This window comes from Rhinolophus sinicus, chromosome 3 (assembly GCF_057876585.1).
Source record: "Rhinolophus sinicus isolate RSI-liver-muscle chromosome 3, RSI-T2T, whole genome shotgun sequence".
NCBI classification, from domain to species: Eukaryota; Metazoa; Chordata; class Mammalia; order Chiroptera; family Rhinolophidae; genus Rhinolophus; species Rhinolophus sinicus.
The window spans coordinates 129,989,722-130,009,786 of NC_142503.1; the positions used below are offsets into that span (position 1 = coordinate 129,989,722).

The window sequence follows — 20,065 nt, forward strand, 5'->3', positions numbered from 1 at the left end:
AGTACCAGAAAAAAAATGAATGTGATATTTCTATCTGGGAAACTTTAAAATATGGGAAGAAAAAAAGAAAAAAACACTGGAAGCCTTGAGAAGATGTGCATCCAACCAAAGTGATGAATAATTTTATTAGCAGCATGTGAAATCTGCTTAAGAGAATTTGTACTCTAGAAGCCAGATCATCAATAATCTATTTACTAGACTCTATATGCCAAATTCCCCTACTATTTTACCTACTGTCAAAGGTTTTTTTGGGATGAAAAGAGAAATGGATATAATGAAACGCTGTATCAGATAGCTAGTCAAACAATCTATCAAGTATTGTGATTCATACACATACACCAAGCTCAAAAGGGTCCATCAATAAAAGAATTACAGCATAAAACAGTGCTATTTTGTTTTAAGGCCAATAAAGACTATGAAATGAGTTTGAGAAGGGGTGCAAAGTTTGAAGACTGAAACTGTTATATTCAGTTTTGTGATGTTTAGCTCAGTGTCTTGAATGCACAAAACACTTAAGGTTAAAAAAACACACTTAAATTATATGTTGATTGAATAAGTAATTGAATGAATCATTATATTAGAGTAATTGATATTGTTAAAAAACAGAATTATTTAAGAATTATTAATTCTTAAAAGAATTAATTGGGACTTGAGTTGGGTTTTAAAGAATGGACTATGGGGAAAGAGAACAGCTATGTGACCTATAGAATGAAGACTGCAAGGCTTCAACCTAGGGACTAATGGAGGGAATAACATTGTTAGGTAATAGGGGCCAGTCAGGGAAGAGGTATGAATGAAACAATGACAAAGGAAGACTGGAATAGAGAGCTATTTTAGGATTTTAGTGTGGGAGTCACAAAATAAAAATGAATGCTTTCAGATGATTACCATGACAGCAGTTTGCAAGATCAGCTTGGGGAAAGACTCAATGTTAGAGAAATAGGCTGCAGTAAAAGAATAAGGGGTCTTGAAAGCAGAAAATGATACCTTTATCTTGTTATTTTTCCAAGCAGAACATGGTTGTCTGTAGAAGATACATTGCAAATAATCAGAAAGGTCTCCAAATTAGTGCAAAAAAGTATAAAGTAGTGTTGGGTAAATTAGAGAGCTCTGTGAAGTTTTAAATAAGTGCTTTGTCTGGACTTATTAGAGGCCACCTTCGCATGCTTCAGTGGAAGATGCTTATGACATGTTGGATGATGGAGGATGCAGAGAGAGAGAGAGAGAGAGAGAGGCAATAAAAATTGTAAAATCCTATTTGACTTGTTGAATGGAATAAGATAGATAACTAGGTAGACGGACGGAGGTTATGTAGCGTGATAGACATTGAGGAGACTATTCAGCTAATACAGGTAAAAAGTAAACGAGGCATTTCACAGCTGCTACTGCTTTTCCTTTCTTCCCCATCTTCTTAACAGGTGGCTTGGAATTGGGAGGAGGGAAGGTTGTAGGTGATACTTTATTCCAGTAATATCTCCAAGTCACATAAAGCCTTCTTCAAAGAGAATTACTTCTGGAATAAAGACAAAAGTTCAGTTTTGCTTTATTTTCTCTTTAGCCTAAGGTAAGGAGTTACTGCTTTTCTGTTTTCCTACCTGTCCTCTCATTCCCCTTCCCTTACTGGAGTCTGGCTCATGGCTTTCTTTCTACCTATATACAGCCACCCAATAGAATAGAGGCATTGAACTTGAGATATGTAAGAGAGTGTAGAGTACACAAAAGAGATCAAGGGAACTTCCAACTCTCCATCTCATCCACCTAGGTTTACAGATCTTAAAACCAGATAGTTATGAATGTTTGTCATCAATATGCTACTTAGCATTCTGATTTGTATTACGTTATTTTTGCACTGGTTTTGTCATACTTAGTAAATTCTAACTTACTTGATGGAGGGACTTGTTAATTCTTCTTGGCTCCTCTATTTCCATCTCAATTAACATAAGGGTGAATTCTTGAAAACATAAATAAGTAGGTCATGACAAAGCTCACACAGCAAAACTGATTTCTGGTAAAATGAAAATAAGTAGTTTTCATGAACATTTTATAGACTTCTTATTATATGAGAACAATGAATAATAAAACATTTTAGTGTTTATGGTAGTTTACTTAAACCAAGAATTACATGAACCACATGTCAACCAAGCCTTACAGCCTCTGGGTCCCTTTGAGTAAGTGCTATATAAAATATATATTAAAAGACAGTCTACCTGTTTGTCCTGAGAAAATAGCAATTTCCCCATAAATAAAAATTATGATTATCTTAATATAAATGACACTCTCTGTTTAAAACCCTGTGATATGTAGCAAGCAAGGGGGAATACTGAGAGAAATTAATCTCTGCCATCAAAAAACATAACATCCAGGAAGGGAGAAGTGATGAGTGTAAAATTAACCACAGTGCTATAAGGGAGTTTTAAATAAACTGCAGTGTGGCAATTGAGCTGAGCTGTAAGCACATGGAAGATGTTTTCCCTTTGATTACTTTTTCAATATTGACAATTTAGAAAATATAGAAAAGCATAAGGAAGGAAAAAAGACCACATGTCCCACCAGGACAGAACTACCATTAACACTTTAGTATAATTTTTTCTTACATGTTTTTCGTTTTTGCTTTTTAAATTAGCCTAAAGCAATACATACATGCATATGGCAAGAAATCCAAACAGTATCGAAAGGCACTCTATTGAAAAAGATTGTCAACTGAAGTTCATTGCCACAAATTCAATGACAACAGAAATCCCCCAAATGGGGTTCGATGAAGGGAGACTTTATTGAAGTGAAGCAGCTCAAGTGTTACAGCTCTGATGTTACAGCCCAAACAGGGAAAAAGCAGCTGAAAGTGGACTTCACTGAGGCCAAAAGGAGGATGGCTTATACAGAAGTTCCTGCCTCTGGTCTCTGATTGGTCCATTTCTGTGTAAATGAGGACTCCAAATCTGAATAGTTTGATTGGTCCAAATAGCACTGTCTTGATTGGTTGGAATTGCCCATTTTGATTGCCCAATATGGACGTGCTCTGATTAGTTTGTAAAGATGAAAATAAGGGTAAAACTTCGTAGCTCCTACTGGACGGGAAAGGTCTCAGTCTCATTGGTCCAAATAGAATACCAGGAGCTTCTTCATAAGGGTCTACTCAGCTGGCAGGAACACAGTGCAGGTAGATTAGGAGCCCAGTCTTTGGCTTTTCCCTGAAATACAGCGGTGCATGAGCAGCTCTCTGTAAACAAACAGCTGTTAGACTTTAATTATCAATTTGGGCCCAGTTAACCACAGAGTTCTTTTTGCAGATATTTTCCTTCTCAGTGTCAATAAGGTAAAAGATTCACTTCCAAAGGTATGTTGAAATAAATTTCTAGGCTGAAGATGGAGCCGCTCCTGCTGGGGTGTCACCTGCAAACTGAACTTTTGTGTTCCTATAAAAGCTCCTCTTGACCAGAAATGCAGTATATCCAGTAATCCAATCACCAAACACCAGGCCAACTCTGGGCTCTACATTTACTTCCTTGTTCCTTGATCTTTCTAAATAAGGTCAGATAATCAACTCCGGACAATCATGCTGTTTCCCACTTTGCCATTTCTAACACTATAAAAATTGCTCTTGCCCGAAATCCCTCAAGAAGAGTGCTCCACTGCTTGTGAGGCACTGTACTCCCCCAACCCACGGATTGTTTTCCCTTGAATAAAGGACATTAAACTCATTACTAAATTATCTTAGTTTTGTCATTTGACAGGTAACTGCTAGCTTCCTTGTGAATTTCTCTAGAATTTCGAACAAATTCAAAACTAATGCATAAAACTACACTCATATATACATAGGTCCCTTAAAATGTATATATAGAATCATTTTATCTAGATAGTGTTCTGTACCTTGTTTTCCCTAACAGCACAGAGAAATTTCCCTCATTCTTAGTATAGCTTGTCCTATTCCATTGCATGCCTGGCTGCTATAATATTAATATAATCAGAAGGATTGGCAGGAAATGACCTGAGTGAATAGGTTCAAGAAGAACTATTTCAGGATAAGGGGAATTTAGGGACCAGATTGGGGGTGGGGAGGGGTGACAGATGGGTAGGCAAATTTGATTGGCACGTGTATGTTAGTGCGATTACTTGGCGTCAAAGGATGGGTCTTTCAGGCCTGCATTTTAGACTTCCTTTACTTTTTGTAGTGAAGAGCAATAGTCGAAAGTTGGTTTGGATGAGATATGGGTTGTCTGAAGAAAACCTTGATAAGCTAAGAAAAGTTGTCCAGGAGGTAGCTGACTGACATTCTTTTTTGGAACTGAGATGGGATCTAAGGTTGGAAAAACTGCAGGGCAGGTTAGTTTTCCACACATGATAATCTTCACTGTTCCCTTGCCGCTCTAAGCCCTTTATCCATACTGCACAAGGGAGGATTTGGCCCATCTCCTTTATCCTAGGCCCGGGGCTAGAGCAGAACCTGAGCCCCCTACCGACCAAAATCCCTCAATCCCTCCCTGCCCCCGCGCAACGGTAATTCAGAGATATGGGCGGTCCTTCTAGAAAGCACTCTAAGGAGCAGAGATAGGATACACCGGCCGCCAATCAGACCTCCTGGGTACCCGGATGTGAAGCTGTGCGCGATACAAAGGAGAGTTTCTACCCAGCGCTTCGTCAGGTACGGTGGCCAATAAGCATGTCTCAGGCGATAAATGACAGGAAAAGTAACCAATTACAAACTAGTTTCTTTCACGCATGCGGAAATTCTTTTGCTTAGTCTAACCCACTACTGATTGTTATTGGGCAAAATTGTGAAGAGCGGTAGAACTGTCTAATTAGAAGCGGAAGCGAGAAAAATCACAGCCAATAGGAAGATTGTCAGGAATGGGGCGGGGATAGGCCTTCGCCTCGGCGGCAGAGGAGACTCGGGGGCCATTTTGTGAAGAGACGAAGGTTGAGTGGTTGCGACCGCGTTGCCGACCTCGAGGAGCAGTCGGCTTCTTCACGTACAACCCGGGAGTAGGAGATTCAGAATCGAATCCCTTCTCCCTTCCCCCTTCGGGTAAGTGGAGAAGGCGGAAGGAGGGGATGGCTGGGTTCCTCGGAGATCGCGAGGGGGTGGTAGAGAAGTGGAGGGCTCTCTCCTCGGTAGAGTAACCAGGCCCCCATTTATTCTGTTTTGCATTGGGGGATTAGATCTTACGCGGGAGCGAGTTTTATAGGCCTCAGCCCTTCCGTAGATTTAACCTGGTGTGCTCTAGGCCACGATCGTCAGGGAAAAATGGCTTTTCTTTTTCGTTCTCTTTCTATGCTAACGGCTGCTTTCCTTTCATTTTCTACGACCGTGAGGACTCGAAGAGATAATGAAAGGGAAGATCGAGATGCTCAGTATAGTTGAAGTTAATGTAGTGCTGATGCCTCCTATGAAATTTAAAAATTGGGCGGGGGATGGGGAACGGTTACCAAGTAGATGTAATAGTACCGCAAGCCTCTAAATTCTGGAGCGTACCGCAGGGCATAAAAATAATAGCTATAACAATAGATTTCGTATTTTACTGATTACTTTTTATCTTCTCTGAGAAAATGATGGACCTCGAAGTACTTTTCAATTCTGTTTTTTAAAAGATTGTAATTTCATTTACATATTAACAGTAATTAAAGCTGGCTTACTTTTTATCTGCAGGTTACAAATCACTTGAAATATATAAGTTAGTGGAACTTTGCTTGAGGTAGGTATTACTATCTTTCTCAGACAGAAACTCAGGCATAAGAGTGTTGGTGGCCAGGGTCATACTAAATCAGTAGTGGAACTAGTAAGTCAAGTGGTTTTAGCTAGCTATTGGAATACTAGGCACTAAAAGTACTATATTTGAATCTTTACGGGAACCTAATTACTAATTACAGCAAGCACTAGCAGTAACTGGAAATTCCCAACTGCACTTGGGAAAAAATATTTAATTAGGGGAAATGCATTTATTATAACGTCTTAAGATAATTTTCAGGATATACTGACATTAATTTTCCAGACCGTCTAAACTGGCAAAAGTGTATACCTACATACTTCTTATTAAGTAAGTGTTATAGTGCCCACTATTTACTAGGTCTTGAAACTGACTAAAAACTTTTGATAAGGTTATAAAAATTATACATAGATTTCTAAGTAGTATTATATTCCCTTATCCAAAAAATTGCTTTTCTTAAATCCTCTTTTAAGATTTAGTTGATATTAATTTTTATAATGTGTTAATTTCACAAAAACTTACTAAGCCCAGTGTAAACCAATATTGCAGGGTAGAATCATCCTTTAGGAATCCTATCTGAAAGGAAGTGAAAGCACTCTTATTCTAGATAGCTAGACATCTGTTGATTCCTCACCATGTAGATAATTGAAAATGTATGTAATAGGGATCAAAAGAATTGCTTTTTTTTTTTTTTTTAAGTCTAAACACGTATTAATATACATGGGCTTAAAACTAAAGTTTGTCACTGCAGAACTGTTAGAAAAGAGATAAGGGCAGTGATTGGTTAATTTAGGAAATCACCTACCTAATGAAAATATTGTTGGCAAATAAAGATAAACGTCAGGAATTAATATTTAAGAACAATTTATTGAGGTGAGATTAATTGAAGGGCACTTTTCTTTGCCTTGAGGTGTTAGAAATCTGGGTTGCTTGGGATCAGCATGTACCAAGGTAACAGTTTCTTTGAGTTAATCCAGCAGGAATAATTTGGCCACGGAATTAATATCTGAAACAATTCCAGATGTATTTTTTTTACTTTTTTTTTAATTAAAGTTTATTGGGGTGACAAGATATGTTTTCAAATAAGTAGGCATTAGCAACGTGTTGGCTAGAGAGGAAAGGTTTAAACAGGATGACTAATTTGCAGGTCTTCTGACATTTCTGTTTCCCATGCTCATGCATTGGCGAATGTTTGGTGGTGTTTGCTATTCCTTCTGTAGAGAATTGAAACAGCTTATATTTGTAATTAGGTCTCTAGAGGGTTTCGCGTAGCATGTTGACCTTGTTTTAGATGGAATTGCTGTTAGAAACAAGCAAGGAATAAACTCCAAAATAGCTAGTTATTCTAATCTTAAAGATTATTTTAAGTGGTGAATGTAAGATGTTGACTGGCGAGTGTAACAGTTGAAGTAATCTTGATTTAGCAGTTAAAGAGAACTGGATTTTATTCTCCCCATTATTATTGGCTGTGTCAGGCAAATCAGTTAAACTTCCTGGATTTCAGTTTTATACTTATAAAGGGGCTTAGATTTTTGTTTTAATTTGATTTCTATAACTCATTTGTTGCCAGAAGTCTGGAAAGTGTACAGAAAGTTTTACTATTAAAGGCCATTTTTGTATATTATTAATGTTAACTGCCTTTAGTCAGTGTTTCAGTCAAATAATTTTATTAGTAGTTGTCTTTGGGGAGCATTATTTGCGCATATTCATTCTCATTGGGATTAGGGAAAATAATGGTTTTGTACATGGTTAGATTTACTAGAGAATTATTGACTGTTGAGATCCAGAACTATTAGATGCAGCATAACTGCACATGTTCTCTTAGATGCAGGAAATTTGGGGTTTATAAAGGAAAAGGATACTATAGGGTTTTAAAAATTATCTTGGTGTGCTTACTATTATAGGTTATAATTTTCTTGGATTGATTTTATATAGTGTAAGGAACACATATGAAGCCTTGGTGCTCAAACCTGCTCTCAGTACACTGGAAGGATGAGGCACTTTGTTTATAAAGACTTGATCTTAACTAGGGGATAGAGGTTCCTCATTAAACTTTTCACAGTTCTTAAACATGAGCTGACATCAGAATCAGCAAGAGGGCTGGTTAAAACATGGCTAGGGTCTCCACCAGAGTTTCTCATTAAGTCAGTCTGGGGTGGGCCCTGAGAGTTTGTATTTCCAGTAAGTGTCAGTGATGCTTGTTGGCAGACCTCCCTTTGAGAATACCCTTTTAGAAGAAGGGATTCAAACCTCCCAGAGGATTGGCAGTATGATGTAGGTATACTCTTAATTACAAAGCATTAGAATTATGTGCTAAAGTAGTTTGGTCTTTTTTATGAGTGATAGTGCATCAATTTATATAACATCTTGGGAGATACCTTCTTGACTTAAAGATGTAAGTGTTTTTCATGTTAACCACTTCTCTTTAAAGCTTATGTCTTGTGTGACATGTGCAAAGAATTTGTAGATGAGTCAAAGTTACTTAACATATCCTGAAAATTTTAAGTACCAGGTTCAGGCTGTCACTGCAAGAAAGAAAATTGAATGTTTCACCATTACTGTACTCACCAAAACTTTTTCACCAAACACTGACTCGAAGGAGATAACATTCAGAAGAATTGACATTTTCTACAATTTTTTCTATAGGCTGTACATTTTGTACAATTTAACATACCAATCCAAGTGTAAGAGTAACATTTCATTTCTAAACTGGTCTACATTTTAAATATTTGCAGTTAAAATTTAAGTTATAGTACCTGTTCTGTTGCTGTAGTGTTCATACATAATTGATTCATGGAACACTCTTAAAAAAAACTCAGCATAAAATGTTTTCATTTACAGACATCTGGAGATGAGAATCAAACCTCATGGCTAAATATTGAAATGTGAATGCAACCAGTTCATTCTTACTTGCTCAAACACCTAGGTACAGTCCAATTGCAAATGTTGTTACTGATGAGGCAGTCAGTCTGTTGTATGTTTTTGATATTATGTATCCAATTCTTAGAATTCGTATCTTGGAATTAGCTACATACACTAGTTTATAAATAGTGGGACCACAAATTTCTTAAGGACCATAATTTTTTACCTGTTTTATGGCATTGAATAGTCAGTAACCATATCTTTTTTCCTTCATCTGTGGTTTTTCATTCTGTCAATGAGTGGAATAATGGGCTCCTTATTTAAAGCATCATTTCCCATTTACTGTAGAACCTATTAGGTCCTATACTTTTATCAGTCTGGCTTTGAGAATAGATAACCATTTCTATTTTGTACCTTCATGGTAGACCATTCTTCAGTCTGTATTACAGGAAAAACTACATGGACTTAAAAATTTAAAAACCCATGAATTCGTTTACCTTCATAATCTTGATATTTCACATTTGCTCACTTCTTTATCTCTGTTGGCCTGGTTTTTCTATATTTTCCTTGCCCAAACTGCTGGTTATCAAGATGAATGTTTGAACTTAGATATTAGTTATCTACTGATGTTGAAGAATTGTGAAGAAAGTCACTGGTAGAAATGATTCTGTAGAGGCTCTCCCCATCCCAGTGGAATGTTATGATTTACCAAAATGTGTTAGATGCAATGGACAGATGTTTCTGTCTTGGGGGTTTATGGCACAACATTTCTGAGGAACTCTGACTCAATCTGTCCCTTCTCCTTTCACAGGGCAGCAAGGCGAACCCCATCCCTACTCACTGGAGCTCAGCTTTGATTTTTAACCTCCCTTCCCCACCCTTCCAGAACACACACATTCCCATTCCAAAACTGATTTTATAAAGACATTTTAAACATAATGCAACTTGGTGTGCACTACAGCAAATTTACAGGTGTTTTTTTTTTGTTTTCAAAAACGGGACTTGGATTTAAGTTGTAATTTTTAAAATTTCTATTTCTATTTTTTTCTGCAGCAGTTGGGTTGAGGAGGAGGAGCCTTTTAGCCTCTCATAAACTGACCTCTCTACTTCCTCGTGTATTTTTAAGATTGATTGATGATGTGGAAAGGGCTTTGCTTATCTGCTACTGAGAACTTTACCCTTGCGGTTTTTGTGGAAACTGCTTTTGGAAAGAGAAAAGAAATGAACTTTACTGACTTGACATTTTTGCACCTCCCGTTTTTCTAATCTGGGCTATTTTTATTTTTGTTTTTTTACAGTGAGATTTTTTTGATCTTCAGCTACAGTAAGTTATTCCAATTTTTTTTTTACATTTTTCCTGACTTTCCGCTGATTTCCTTTTTATTGTTGTTACTAGTTACTATTATTTATTATTATACTTATGATGGTGATGATGATGATAATAATGACACTGATGATTTTTAACCGGATTAAAATGGAGTTTTTCTGAATGTTCATAAGAATTTCTCCGGCCTCCTAATTGACTTTGAAGTTTTGCATCTTGGGAGAGAAAGTGAAGGCATTAGCATTTTTAAGTGGATTGATCACATAAACCTTTTCTCTCCCAACCCCACCCTTGCCCTCATCCCCTTCCCCACGCTCGAAAGAATTTTACTGGCTGTTAAGTCTGTGACCTTATTTTTCCTGATCTTTAACTTAACTGTTTTAGAGCATCTCTGGACGTCTGTATTTTTAATTTTTTTATTTTTGTTTTTTTTTTATTTTTAATCTTTCATTTGTTAAATTTTTAAACTGTGCTGCAATAAAATGTGTGTGGTACTACTTAACACCTATGATGGTGGTGGCATTTTCCCAGAAAGCCATCTTTCTCCTGTTTCCCTTGAAATCCCATCCTGCTTTTCCTGTACACTACCCCTCACAAACCACAAGCTGCAGCAACATGGATGCCCAGCCTGGAGCAGCGGCAGCCAGGATGACCTGGAGCCAGGGGGGCCTTCGGAACAGATGCACACCCTTCCTGGGTGATGGTAAGAGGTGTGAGGTCCACTAGTTTCATTGCAAAGACTAGGAAATACACCAGTTAAAGTTTAGTTGATGAGATATAGGTGATAGCTTCTGGAAATGTGAGGGTTAATCCTTCCTGTGTATCTCAAGAGATATTTACCAAGGGAGACCACTTCATTTTTTGTTGTTGTAAACTAATGGAATTATGCCTAATTAACTTGGGCTGCCTGGGAATTTTTGATAATTGAAAACAGCTGAAGGTTACATATACAGTACTTGAAAATGGTTTGTTTTAATGACTAGCAAGCAACAAGGTGGTCCTTTTTCTTAGTGATTACTATTGCAAATTAGTAAAAAAAAAATGTCATTTGGAGTAGTCTTCCTTGGGTTAGTGACAACAATTTTGGGTTGTATTTTATTTAGACTATTTTTATCATTGATATTTAACATGAATCATACCACAAGAAGCTTGCTGTAATATTAAAATACTATTTCACTGGAAGGTTTTTAAAAAGAAAAGGATAGGTAGCCTTTTTAACCTCAAAGCAGGGAAATCCTCTTAATCTTTGTATGCACATCAGGGAAGATCTAGGGTGGACTGCTTTTTCAATGACTTGTGGCCCAGCTATATATTGGAGAATCCAGTCTGTTTCCAAAGGTGGTAAACGAAAGTGAATCTACTCTAAGCACAATAGTAATGCAGGGATAATAAGGATGTGGATAGTCAGAGTTAAGAATTTTGCAACTTGTATTTTGCTGAAAATTTTGACAAATTGATTTAGAATTGCTTTAATAGATTTTGAGCTGGGGCAAAAAGTAGAATGATTTTTAAAGGCATATTCAGTGCTATGGTGCTAGGGTAAATGACTTACTTGACCCCTTCCTTTACTCTTACTGAAATGGTAAAATCTAGTTCAAGTGAAACTGCAGGCAGCCTCCGAGGAAAACACAATGGGAAAAAGTTAAGTAAAATGTCCTTAGGTTATCTGGAAGAGGAATGGAAATTTTTCTTTTATTGGACCAAGTTTTACTGATGTGCTCTATTCTGTGACAGCTATTTCTACTTTGTTGCCGTCATTGTGTGGCTGCTGTTCACTAGAGGTTGAGTTTAATTTATTTCTTACTTGCTAATTCTACAAATTCATTGTATGGGTCATGTTCTGGTTTGGGGGAAACAAAAATACAGTTCTTCAGGGACTCAGCCTCTTGGGGGGAGACGGATGAGCTTATGTGATGCGATTAGAGGTAAGCACGGAACCTGCAAGAATGGGTACCTAATTGACTCTTCAGAGGTCAGGAAATGCTTCTAAGAGAAGGGGAACTGAACCTTAGAGAGGTAAGGCCAGATTTTAAAAATTTTAATGCCATGCCAAGGAGTTTGTATGTTATCCAGAAACCAGTGGTGAGCTGTTGAAAGATCATAACCTGGAGTGACATCAAATTTTCCTTAGAAATGTCATTCTGATGGTGTGGAATACTAGGGTTAGAGGAGAATGAGATTGGAAGTAGGTGATAAATATCGAAGATATTAAAATACAAGGAAAAATACGACCTGAGCTGGTCAAAAGCACTGGTATTGGGATTAGAGAGGAGGGGATAAATTTAGGAGGACTTAAATTTGTGATGTGATTAAGAGAGGGACTTGGCATGACCCCTAGGTTTCTAGCTTCTGGGATGAGGATAGATGATGGGTAAACAAAGGGTTAGGTTTGAGAGTAGGAAAAATTAAGTATTAATTTTTGAGGTGCTCGTGGAACATTCAAATAGAGGTATTTGTTAAACATTTGAGTGCTTATTCGGAAAATCACCATTAGACTTGGGCATATAGGGATAAACAAAATATACTGTCCCCTGCCCTCTTGGGTATTATAGACCATTGAGGGGATAAAGAACAATTAGCACTGTAACAATCTATGTTCCTGAAGTAAAAGAACAGGCAGGATAAAATGATAATAAGGGAACCAAATTAGAATATGAAAGGGCAAGTGCAGCTAGTGAAGGAGACTGATGTTGAAATTGAGATCTGTAAATGGATTGCCATATCTGAAAGCAGATAATGAGAAAAACTAGGCCTTCGAGCAAGAAATACTATCTACTGCAGAAGAGTCATTACGAATACATAGGAGAAACAAAATTTGAAAGGTAGGCAAGTACCAAGCCTAATAATGTGTCCTTGTAGGGCCATGTTTAAGATCTAGATTATCTGTTGAAGGATTTTGGAGAATGAGATCTCATTGCTTTCTCTGGAATTTCCTTCTGGCTGTTTTGTGGGGAATGTTAGTAATGAGGACTAAGTTCAAGTAGGACAATAAATTAGAAGACCTATGAGGGTAGGCCATTATCTGTTAATCTCTGGGGAAAAAGTAGTAATCCTGGGCTTGAGGGTACTTGCCCTGGTTTTTCAAGTGTGTTTTTTTTTTAACTTTTATTTAAGTGTGTTTTTCCAGGACCCATCAGCTCCAAGTCAAGTACTAGTTTCAATCTAGTCATGAAGGGTGCAGCTCACAGTGGCCCATGTGGGGATCGAACCAGCAAGCTTGTTAAGAGCACTGCGCTCTAACCAACTGAGCTAACCGGCTGCCCTCAAAGGAGTTTTTTATGTGTCTTAGTGAGCAGCGGTAATTAGTTTGAAGAGGACAGGTTTGTCAGGCTTTAGGAAATTACTGGTTATTTCTCTAACACCCCTGTTGGGTCTGGTATAGTATAATCACTTTCCTATTTGATAGGAAAAATGAAGAACATGAAATTCCATTTGGATGTAATAATCTGGACACTTTACCATGTGTTCATTGTTAAAGTTCTTCTGTTAACTTGTTTAATCATCATACATAACCTTGTAAATAATATTCACATTTTGGAGATGTGAATATTGAAGCACAGAATTTAAATAATTTGCCTAAAGTTAGACATACCTAATAAGTGGTGGACCATGGATTCCAATGCAGGCTGTTAAGCATGCATGCAGATTTCAACTCTTAATTATACTAGACTGACTATACTTGACGTGTAGTATTCAGTAAAACAGAACTTTAATTATTTGGTTAAAGTACCAAGAAGAAACTGCTTTGGACTTTGGGTTTTTAAAAATATATTTTAAAGTGTTTTATACTAAATATTGTTAATATGTTTGTTTAATTCACAACACCGTAAATGACATGCAGGTAATAAATTAGGTGTCCAAGGTAATAAATTAGGTAGTTGTATATAGCTTTGTGGTATAATTTTATAGAATCTTTGGATGTGACAGCATTCTTTTAAGGAAGTAAACACATTAAAGTCCAAAACTGGGATTCCTGCTGTTCTTCCCTCAGACCAAGTTCTTTTGCAATGTTGCCCATTTCAGTTCATGAAACTCCAGTTTTCATGTCATTTAGGCCAGACATTGGTTAGCCAACACTTTTTTTCTCTCATACCTCACCTTTGGCCTTGTAGAAAATGTTGTCAATTTTTCCTTTGAAATAAAACAAGAATGCACCACTCAAACTGCCATAACTTGTTCCAGTTTCAAGCCACCATCGTCTCATGCATTATTGCAATAGATTTCTTTAGCCGCTCCCCATTAGTGTGTGGTAGCTCCTGTTAAAAAGTAATGCTTGGGCCGGCCTGATGGCTCAGGTGGTTGGAGCTCCGTGCTCCGAACTCCGAAGGCTGCAGCTTCGATTCCCACGTGGGCCAGTGGGCTCTCAACCACAAGGTTGCCCGTTTGACTCCTCGACTCCTGCAACTAAGATTGAACACGCACCTTGAGCTGAGCTGCCGCTGAGCTCCCAGATGGCTCAGTTGGTTGGAGCGCGGACTCTCAACCACAAGTTTACCAGTTCGACTCCCATAAGGGATGACTCCCGCAGGCATGGTGGGCTGTGCCTCCTGCAACTAACAGTGGCAATGACCTGGAGCTGAGCTGCACCCTCCACAACTAAGATTGAAAGGAACACTTGACTTGGAAAAAGCCCAGGAAATACACAGTTCCCCAGTAAGGTCCTGTGCCCCTTCCCCAATTAAAAAAAAAAAAAGATGTAAAGCTTGAAAATTGTATTGCCTGAGTTTCTGCTTGAAACTCACCCAAAACTGCCTATTTCAGCATTAAAGTCAAAATTTTCACTGTTACTTACAAGACACTCTATGTGATCTGTTATGCCCCTCTCCTTTACTAATACACGATGTGATAAAATTATTACAGTAAAAGACACATTGCCATTAAGACCCCTCAAAATACTCTCGCTTAGAGCACACGCCATTGTTCTTGCCATTTTCTGAAGCAGTTCTGGAAGTCCTCTTTTGTGAGTGTCTTTAGTTGCACTGTTGCGCCTGCCTCGATACTTGAATCATTCTGACTGTGGAAGAGCCGGAAGTCGCACAGTGCCAGATCTGGTGGATGAGGACACGCCATAATGTTTTTATTTGACAGAAATCACTGTACCAGAAGTGGTGACACAGCCTTTCCATTGTGATTGCTATGGTGAATGCTGCTGCCGAGTGCCATCCAATGGAAAAGGAGAAATCTTGAATACAAAACTTGGAACACATGTCAAACTTTAGTAACTGTCAAATTTCAGCTTGTTCGGTGCAGTCAGTTGGGTATGAGCTACGGTTGAGATGTTTTTTAAAGTGCTGTAAATCATCTTCCACCGTGTTAGACTTCGCTTCTGGTATGTGGTAATTTCTGTCAAAAACATTACGGTGTGTCCTTATTCGCCAGATCTGACACTGCTATTTCTCGCTCTTCCCAAAGTCAGTGATTCAGGACATCAAGGCAGCCACAACAGTGCAACTGAAGACATGAAAGAGGACTTCCAGAACTGCTTCAGAAAGTGGCAAGAACGATGGGATAAATGTTAGAAGCGAGAGGGCTTAATGACAATGTGTCTTTTACTGTAGTAAATTATTTTTTGTTTAAACATTGTTGGAGCACACCTCATTCTACTCCAGCCACACTGGACTTCTTAGTGTGTCTTGAATATCCTAGATGTTCCTGCCTCAAAGCCTTTCCTTGTATTTTTCTTCCCCCAGACATTCATAAGGTTAGGTTCTCCAGTTCATTTAGGTGTTTACTCAAAAGCCACTGCCTCAGTGATATTTTCCCTCAGCCCTTCAAGCACTTCCCTCCCTTAGTACTCTAGCTCTTTCACTAGCTCATCTTTATAGAACTTTATTTTCTACTATGTAAAGGTATAGAGAAATATCTGGAAAGATACATACAAATCAAAATTGATCACCTCTGGGCAAGGGAGAGGGATTTAGGAATTTGGAAGGAAACTTGTTCTATGTGCCTAAAGACAGTATTATAAAGAGCAACACAATGTTATTTGGCTTCTAATTTAATAAAACTTATTGTAGATATATTTCGACTCTTCTAATACTGTCTGGATATGAATAATAAGACTACAGCCTGTGGAGTAGTTTTATAAGAGTTTTGATAAGTTGAAAAATCAGCCTTAAAACGGGTTTGGCTGTGATGAAATGGGTCAAGTTAGCATTTGAGGGCGTAGGCGTCCGTGTTGCCTGTGATAGAGCTGTGGCCAAAATTTGGAAAAACTAAACATTTTTATTCTCCAGTGAGAATATGAAGCTATTACTAAGAGGTAGCCATTAACAGATTAGAGGACATCTGACTTTTCTTCCTACCTAATCTGATACCAATTTTACCAGTCTGAAATATTCCCATTTCCCATTTAGATTAACTATGGCTTTTGAGTTGATTTTAGAATTAATATAACTCTGGAAGTTAATCAAACTGGTCTTAGGCTTTTCTGGCTAGGGCAGAATAACATTTAGGAATAGTTTAGTGGAATACATGTTAAAGAATTTTCCCCTAGTCCTTTTAACTAAAATTCTGTATTCTGAAAATAACATTCATTGCACACTATCATTCCTTATATTAATCCTTTAAATGTGATTTTGGTGTTAACTTAAAAAACTTTATGGCTGAAATTGAAGTAGGAAAGTGCTTCCCAAAGAAATGTTTTCCTTTGTCTTTGAAAATTGGTTGGCTTCTTAAGTTGTAATTATGCATTTATTTGTGCCGTTTAAGATGTAGTTTTATTGAAATTAAAATGGCAGACAAATCACATGACTTAATTGATGTCGGTTTTTAAGAGAAGGTACCCCATCTGCGTTTTACCTTTAATCCATTTAAGTAAGCAATGTATGCTCATATACAGAGGGTGCCAGAAAAATGGTGCCCAAAGTATATACATCTTAAGAAAGAAAAAACTATTAAAATTGTTATACTCAATATATACCAATAACAAAAGATGAATACAAGTCACGTGTACACGTTTTTGGCTCCCCGGTATATAACATTGAGAAAATGCAAACCAGCCCTACCCCTATCCTGCCAAAGACATAACTTCAACCAGTCAAAATGAAAGTTTGGTGTGTCCAGGTTCTTTTGCATAAATAGGCTTTTCAAGAAGTCATTGTAACATACATGACATACGTGTAAGTAGTAATTTTTTTTTTACTTGACTATAGGATGTTAGTAAATAAAGATCTAAAAATTTTAATAGCCTCATGGTGTTAATTGCATATGTATAAAATATTTTACTTAACCAAAAGTCTATGGTTGGGTCCTTAGGGTTTCGCCCAATTTTTCTCTTTTATAAACAGGTTTATAAACAATTGAGCGGTCTTAAAACTAAAATACCATTAATTTTTTTTTTTTTTTAGAATTAATCCCCAGAAATACAATTGTTCAAAAAAATGCATGTTTTAAAAACTTTTCAATCTAGGTTGCTTTCCAAAAAGGTGATAACATTTTATCTACTTACTGGCAGTGTGACTACTAATTAGTTTTTAATTTTGTGAATTACCTGGATCTTTTGCTAGTATTATATTTAAGGCTTGGACACTGAGTTTCAGTGTCATGTTTCAATAAGTATAAATGAAAGAATAGGAATATTTATAGAGTTATAGATTTGCTAAGTGAAAAATTACTATCTTGTTGAGTATTTCTGTGTATAGTTGGAGATTATGTGGAATTTTTATTTTCAGATATGTGTACGCATATATTTGGTGCTTAATTTTATTGTGCAAGAATTGCAAACACACAAAAGAGAATATGTCCATGCTTTACCAATCCTTGGGTAATCAATTTTGTTTCATCTATATCTGCATCTATCCTCTTCCTTGTTATTTGGAAATGAATCCTTAATATATTTAATGTCTATTTTAGTATTTGTAAACGATAAGGACTTAAAAAGAACCACAGTCGTCATCACACAAAAAACAATGTATTTGAAGACCCTATAATGCTATTGAGGTATTACCCAATTGTGTTTTATTTCTTTGGGAGTGGTAACATGGATGGTTGTTTTGCTTACTTTTTTTTTGCTTAGTCCTTTCTGAAATTTGGGAAGTTGTTTATTAGAGATAAGGTTTTAAAAAATTGAGATAGAATCTTGGCATAGTTTATCTTCATTTGTGATAAAAATCAAGTTCAGGATAACAAAATATGGGATTCTATTATATATGCATTTTACTGTTACATTTTCAAACTTAGGGTAAAATTACATACCTTACTGTTTAGGGCTGAGTGATGGAAAACTGTAGTAGCTTTAAGTCACATTTCCTTATTAAAAATTATTTCCTTATGAAAATTTTTGTTACACTGGTCCAAAGTCTTTTATTCGTAAATCAGAAATTCAAAAATATATGAAAGGTTTTCATTAACTTGACAGACACACTTGGTGACAAAACTTGGCCTCAGTTGACATGAAATTGTTCCTGGTATGTTATATTTAGTGACTATGCATATGTATTATTGCAGAAATATTAATATTAATTGATTTGATAGCTGGGTGCTTCCCCAGGTCCCATTAGGGTACTACAGCAGAAAAGCACAGTATTGTGTAAAATCTGAAAATCCTGATTTTCCAAACATATTTCCAAGGGATGTTGGTATATTTTGAAAAGTATACTTTGAACTCAGTTTGAGCTTACGGATACAATTGAAGCTTTCTACAAGATAGTGAGGAAATGAAGTCTTGTGAATAACTATTATTGTTGACTCTTGCTATTCAGAATATGGTTTGTGCTCCAGCAGCATCATCACCATCTGAAGCTTCATAGAAAGACAGAAGTTCGCAGCTTGCCCTTGAACTGTTATGGGCACATACGAGTACACATAAAGAGAGGCACTGCTCTGTACCACTTTACTCCTTTTTATTCCTTGGGAATTAGAAATTTGGTGGACTTTCTAGCAAGAGTGTTTTTGATGTTTTAGTGGGGGGGGGAGTTGATCACAGTGTAGCCATATTTTATGTAAATTTGAAATATTTAAAAATGACTATTATGTGCAAGTTTTGAACTAATAACTTCCCCCAAATTGCAAATAGAATTAAAAATCAAATATTAAAAAAATCAAATATTTTGAACAGGTAGGCTGGATAAATGGTAATGCCATTTAAGTAATCAGAAATACACACTATCCTGAAATATGTGTATTTTGAATGATCTGTGCTTTTTGGCAAATCATATTTCTGGTATAATGTGACCATGGTGATAAATGATAGCAATTGGTGATTTAAGACAAAGACCCCCTAAATTCTTAAGCATGAATCAGTTAAGTACAGAGATACTACTGCTTGTCTCCTGACTGGGGGTTTATACACTAATCATTTTGTTATCCACATTAACATAGGTTTTTAGTTATATTAGAAATAATAAGTACTTTGTATATTTTTTGTTGATTATTATTGTATATTGAATGTGCCCTTGATGTTTCAATTCCCAGTCAAGATTTATTGATTTACTGAAGTAATTTTGAAATGTTGATTTTTAGTTTATCCCTGTGAGAAGCATTCTTTTACATATTTCTAATGCTTGTTTGACACTTGCAGGAATCTTTTTTTTCAGATGGCTTAAATGTTCTGAGAGTAGATAAATGTTAATGGGTAGAAGCTGCTCTAGTACGAGTATGATGAGCATGCTGTTTTTTTCCCCCTTAAGAATGATGCAACACTCAGAAGCAGGGCTAACATTTAATTAATGGCACAGCTGATTGACATTTGAGAATGTAAAGAGAAATGTAGAGAAACTAGATCTGTTGGGACTTCCAATGAATGAGAATAATAACCCCAAATTTCCGAACAGAATATCCAGTGAAAATTTTTGCCTTGGAAATGCCTATTTCCTTGATTTTATATAGTTCTGAATTGCTCTTAAGGAAGAGAAGTACTCAACTTTTCCAGCTTATGTTTAGGAGTTTATAGAAAAGCTTCACTGACTTTTTGCCAAGCTGTATATCATAATCACTACATTCTAGAGTAGCATAAAATTATAAAAGCAATATGTTACTAAAAAAATGGGATAAAAGAATACTTAGAAACCTCACAATCCTTATCACTTCTGGAGACTCTAACACTTTAGTGTATAATCATCTAGATAACCTGTTTGTGTATGCTCTGTAACATCTTAAACATCTCAATGTTAATACGTCATTCAGTGCTGCTTGGCTTGATGTATTGAAATTCATTTAGCCAGTCTCATTGTCATGC

At 36.7% G+C, this 20,065-nt stretch overlaps 1 protein-coding gene across 11 annotated transcripts in view; it reads left to right on the forward strand.

Moving 5' to 3' along the window:
• Nucleotides 1-4,869: 4,869 nt before the first annotated feature.
• Nucleotides 4,870-20,065, forward strand: part of HNRNPC (heterogeneous nuclear ribonucleoprotein C) — a 50,798-nt gene continuing 35,602 nt past the window's right edge. For 2 of the 11 annotated variants that reach the window (XM_088797079.1, XM_088797086.1), the window contains exons 1-2: nucleotides 4,870-5,023; nucleotides 9,863-9,888. The gene's annotated coding sequence lies outside the window, so the exon portion shown is untranslated. Of the gene's footprint in view, nucleotides 5,024-5,644; nucleotides 5,691-9,375; nucleotides 9,537-9,862; nucleotides 9,889-20,065 lie in introns of all 11 variants that reach the window. The other 9 variants (XM_088797076.1, XM_088797081.1, XM_088797078.1 and 6 more) reach the window with 7 other exon arrangements.